General features: G+C 36.5%; 1 protein-coding gene across 6 annotated transcripts in view; it reads left to right on the top strand.

The window, feature by feature from the left end:
• Positions 1-6,000, top strand: part of cux1a (cut-like homeobox 1a) — a 250,599-nt gene that overhangs the window by 164,913 nt on the left and 79,686 nt on the right. The gene's annotated exons all lie outside the window — the stretch shown is intronic.

Genomic DNA, 6,000 nt, shown 5'->3' with positions numbered 1-6,000 from the left:
AAATGACTAAATGTAAATGTAAATGTAAATTTAGGCATGTAGACATGGTCAAGACGATCTGCTGCAGTTCAGGCCAAGCATCAGAAAGGGGAATAAAGGAGATTTAAGTGACTTTAAACATGGCAAAGTTGTTGGTGCCAGACGGGCTGGTCTGAGTATTTCAGAAACTGCTGATCTACTTGGATTTTCATGCACAACCATCTTTATAGTTTACAGAGAATGATCAGAAAAAGAAAAAATATCCAGTGAGCGGCAGTTCTGTGGGCGCAAATGCCTTTTTGATGCCAGAGGTCAGAGGAGAATGGCCAGACTGGTTCGAGCTGATAGAAAGGCAACAGTAACTCAAATAACTACTCGTTACAACCGAGGTATGCAGAATAGAATCTCTGAACACACAACATGTCCAACCTCGAGGCGGATGGGCTACAGCCCGGTACTTGTAAGGTGTACCTGATAAAGTGGCCGGTGGGTGTATATGTTTCTTTATTTAACCAAGTAAAAAATCTCATTGAGATCGTGATCTCAAATGATATATAAAAAAAGATAGTTTGGTTATTCAGCCATACCATTTTACAATGTTAAAAACACATACATTGAGAAATGGACTGTTGTTGTTTGTTATAAAGGACAAAGCGAGATGTATTGTATACATTGTTTTATTCTTAAAAGAAACTGGGAAAAATAAAGTATTTATTTGTGTGTCTATTCCCAATATTTCGTAAATTATGGAGTGATTAGAGATAAAAAATAACTCCCGAAAAACATCCGTCAAAAAAAGAAATTTCAACCTGACTTCAAATTTGTGCATATTTAATGAAATAATGACCTATTTGCATATTTTAAAGTAACATTTTAGAAAATACACACAGTATATAGTACATAAATAATAATAAAATAATTTAATCAACTGGGGAAATATGGTGATAAATACTTTTAAATGATTCTATCATTTCAGTTATTATATTCCTTTAAATTACTTTATTAATACTTAAAAAATAAAATCCATTAAAAATCCATTCTCCTGCTGTGTCTTGCCCTAAAAAAAGAGTTGACTATATGTTGTTGATTCACACCAAACTCTCTTCCCAATCTACTGGAAACATCTAAATAAACTAGGGAGGTCAACCAATCACAAAAGAATCAATTTGCATGCAGAATTCTTAAAGATACAGTAGCGCAAACAGCCTGTTTGAATTTAAAGGTCAGAGAGAGGGTGTGACACTAAATTATGATTGTTTTCAGTGCATGAAACCTTGACTAGCGTAAGTGGATTCAAGGAAAAGTAATAAAATACTATGAAAGCGTCGAATATGGCCCCTTTAAGGTCGACGTTTAATGTGTTTTTACAGTGGGGCCCGTAAAGAGGGAGTGAACATGAGCTGACGAGAGCAGAAATGAGAGGAGATTAGGTTATGCAGGTTTGCAATCGTGTGTGTTTGTGTGTGATTGAGGGAAAGAATGAGTGCTTCTTTACACTGTATTTAAGAGGGATTGTGTTTTTGTATTCTGTGCCATGACGAGATCATGACACTGTTAATGCATAAAATAAACCTCTGATCTGCAGTCTTTAGGTTTAAAGGAGCATTATATTCCATAATTCCCAAATCTGTGCTGATCTAAGGTTATTTAATGATTTATATTTAACTCAGATCTGACTGAAAAAAAGCTAGCTAAGTCTATGTATTTAATCATAAACATCTACACCCGTTATATTGAGTACTTTCCTTTTTAAATTAATACTGAGCATATTAAGTTTCAGTGAATGCTCCTGTTTTTATCCTGAGGAGTTCATCTGCGCACATTATTCCATATAAAATATCGCAGGCTATTTTAATAGCTGTTTGGGCATTGTTTTTAGCTCTGGTGTGTGTGTGTGATGCCCATTTTTCAAAATCCAATTAATTCCCAGTGGATAGCATCAAGTCCCGTCCTACTTTTTTTCTTGCTAAATATCCTGTTTCGCTGTGAAATGTCACATTACAAAAGTAAAATGGGTTGCGAATTGGGTTTCACGTTGACGTTAGAGAGCCATCATGTTATTGGAGTGAATAATTATGTTTCAATAATGACGTTCGTTTTTTCACAGCGCTCTTAACTTTCAGCCACAATGAAAATCCAACGCGGCGTCGTCCATGAGACGCCGGAGTCACGAGCTTTAAAAGTGCGCACAAAGCTGAGTTAAGCTCATCTGAATCATTAAACAAAATCGCCTCTAATTAAGCTTGGCTGTTGAATTAATTTCAGCTGCGCTTGACTCCTCTCAGTTTGCAGTCACATGGTCAGAAATGTCAATGGGAGAACCGTTCGAGAGGAGAGAGTACAGTGGGCGACAGAAATAATGCAAGTGCTTTTATCAGATTAAGGGCTCAGTATGTGGGCTAACAAGTTTCACTCGCTGCAAGATTATGTGTTGGTTGAGTTTTTGTCGTTTTTCAGATCAGGCTGAACACATACTTGCTAGATCAAGTGTGAACACTTTGATTTTGATTTAAATAGTGGTGTAGAATCAAACACGAATTAATTAGGGAGTAGAAGCCTAGAAGTTAGCACACAACACAATATTATGTCATTGGGTTACAATAGCAAAGCAAAATAGGATCTGTTGAAGGTATAGTTCAGTGGTTAACATGTAGTGACAACCACATGTGTACATATGTTTGGTAAAGACTGTGGGACAAATATAACAACGTTATGAAGTAATAGCCTAGCATTTTGCTAAACATGCTATAATGTGTTTTCATGTATGAATGCTTTTGAATTTGGTTAAGATGGCGGTGAAAAATCAGACACAACCGATTTGTTGGATTTGTAACCAAGTGGTTATCATGCATTCTAAAAACATTAGCTCCTGAAAACATTGAGTTTGGTTAAGATACCAGCATGTTATAGCGTGTAGCTTTATAGTGTGTGTGTTTGTAAATGTTTTGTGTTTGTGGTACAAAATCATAGAAAAAATGGAAACCATTGGTAAATGTAGGCTGGCAAGTTACAAAACATGGTGCAAAACGTTATCATGGGTGCTTGCTTGAAATTTGATTAAGCTTGTGGCACAAAAACAAGCAAAACTTTTGTTGGAGCTGTAGCAAAGTGATTAGCATGTTTGCTACAAAATATTAGAGCACTAGAGAATGTTTTAAGTTTAGTTAAGTTGCTATGAAAAAACTGATTTGTTGAATCTGTAGACTAGCACACATGCTAATAAACATTAGCATCCAGGTTGTTTTTTATATATATGAATGTTACAAAATCAGAACAAAAACGTTCATTTGGACCGGTAGCTTAGCAGTTAAGCTGCAAATTCTACAAGGTATTGTGGTACAAAATCAAACAAAACAGATTTATTGGAGGTGTAACCAAGTTGTTAGCATGGAGGCTAAAAACAATGACTTATGTGTAGACTGGGTTTGGTCAAGATACTTTTTCAAAATCAAAACCAGATGGAGCTGTAGCCTGGCAGTTGGCACATTTTAGCACAAGATATTTTAAATTTGGTGAAGATTGTGGTAAAAAAAAATCCTATTAAATAGGTCTTTTTTTTTAAGCAAGAAACAATTTAGTAGGCTAGCCTGTATCGTCAGATCGTGATACAAGATGTTCGAAATTTGGTTAAACTTGTGTTACAAATTGAAGCAAAACTTTTGTTTGAGTTGTAGCCAAGCGATTAGCATGTATGCTACATAATATTAGTACACTAGATTTTTAGATTAGACATTAGGTGCATCCCAAATTGCATACTAATGCACTATTCTACGCCATTTTGTGGAATAAATAGTGTGTGGTGCGTTCACACTGAAAACTAATTTAAATACACGGATGATGCATTTATTCAACCGGCATAATGAATTGTGGGATGTTGGACACTTCGCTGATTTACTCAGGTAGTGGAAGGGGCGGAGCTTTTGGGCACTGATGTTGCATAACTTTATTTTGGATTGGGAAAGCAAAATTCTCCCACGAGAATGATAATAGCGCCTCCCGATGGTGAATGTGCTTATCCTCATGGCAGGTATTATTTGGTAGTTTGGTCATTCATTTCGCTAATTTGGCAACCGTCAAACATCATCAGGGAAACAGATTGAATTTCCACTCAGTTAAAAAAAGGTTAGTGTTCCATTTGGGATGACACTGCATTCATATACTGTGCTGTTGAGTGTGTAAGTGCATAAGTGGATAGTGTATAGTGTGCCATTTGGGACACAGCTGTGCTATAGTGTGTTATCATGTATGAATGCTTTTGAATTTGCTACAAAATCAAACAAAACCGATTTGTAGGAGTTTTGTAACCAAGTAGTAATTAGCATGAATGCTAAAAAATATTAGCTCATAAAAAAGCTGAATTTGGTTAAATTAGTTTTGCAAACTCAAACAAGCATGTTATAACGTGTGTGTACATGTTTTACGTTTGATTAGGATTGTGGTACAAAATCATATAAAAAAGGAAACCATTGGTAAATGTAGACTAGCAAGTTACAAAACATGATGTAACGTGTAAGACGGTATCATGAATGCTTGCGTGAAATTTGATTACGCTTGTGGTACAAAATGAAGAAAAACTTTTGTTGCTGTAACATAGAGATTAGCATGTTTGCTACAAAATATTAGAGCACTAGTGAATGTTTTGAGTTTAGTTAAGATGCTACAATATCAAAAAAAATAATAGCACACATGCTACACAATATTAGTGTTAAAGAACACTGAGTTTTTTTTAATAATGGCACAAAATCAGAACAAAAACAGTTTTATTGGAACTGGAGCTTAGCACTCAAGCTACAAATTATCTGAATATTGGTTGAGATTGTGGTACAAAATCAAACTAAACAGATTTATTGGAGGTGTAATCAAGTTATTAGCATGCATGCTAAAACATAGATTCATGAGTACACCAGGTTTGGTTAAATCAAAACCAGGTGGAGCTGTAGCCTAGCAGTTGACCCATTGTAGCACAAGATGGTTTGAGTCTGGTGAAGATTATGTTATATCATATAAAAAAAATATTTAAATTTGAAACCAGTTAGTAGGCTAGCCTTTTACAAAACATGATACAAGATGTTTGAAATTTGGTTAACCTTGTTCTACAAGTTTAAGCAAAACAATTGTTTGAGTTCCAGCCAAGCGATTAGCATGTGTGTTACAAAATATTAGAGCTCTAGATTTTAGATAGCTCTCATGCTAAAAAACATTAGCATACAAGAACATATTGAGTATTAGATAACCGTACAAATCCAGAACAAAAACTGATTTGTTGGAGCTGTAACTTTGCAGTTAGCATACCTTAGCTATGTAGTGGCAAAACATCTGTTGAAAGATAATAGCAGCATTTGCTGCATGATGCTAACCAGCCAAACCTTAATTCCTCAGACTGTGGATTTAGATCGCAATGTTCTCGCAGAAGTGTTTTCCCAATCACTTCCAGCCCTTTTCTCCATTGTCATATTAATAAAACTCCATTTAAGCTCACGCGAGCATTAGCAAGCGCCCAACATTTGTCATTTATCCAGACTCAAGGATCAATGTTTGAAAGCGGGATTTGACTGACCAGACTACGCTCATTTGAGGTGAACGTGTAATGGGGACGTACAGTCCTGTTAACCTTTATTGAAAGCAGTTGTGTTTACACACCTAAGCCATGCCATTTGCTGGGCTGAGCTGCGCGCTAGCGGAATTGAGAATATTATATCAGATTAGTGTGCATTAAAAGGAGTCTGAGGCCTATATTAGTGTAATCCCTCTGTTTTAACCTGGGCTCGTCCATGTGGCTGAGCCATGAACCCACTGCTGGGCTACACAGCTCACAGTCCAGCGGATTACTGTGAAATCGAGAGGGCTTAATGGCCCTGCGTGCGTGCTAGTGTATGTGTGTGTGTGTGTGTTCATGCGGGCAAGTGTGCAAGTGTTCACATGCATGACGGGGTTATGGAAGTCCAAGCGCAACGGCTGATCTCTACACAACAACACACACATACCCAGATGCTTTCATGATGAATGCTCTCACGAACACGT

The sequence above is a fragment of the Danio aesculapii genome, chromosome 10 (genome assembly GCF_903798145.1).
Source record: "Danio aesculapii chromosome 10, fDanAes4.1, whole genome shotgun sequence".
NCBI lineage: Eukaryota > Metazoa > Chordata > Actinopteri > Cypriniformes > Danionidae > Danio > Danio aesculapii.
Note: the sequence above shows the minus strand (reverse complement) of the source record. Positions and strands in the feature narration are given on the sequence as shown.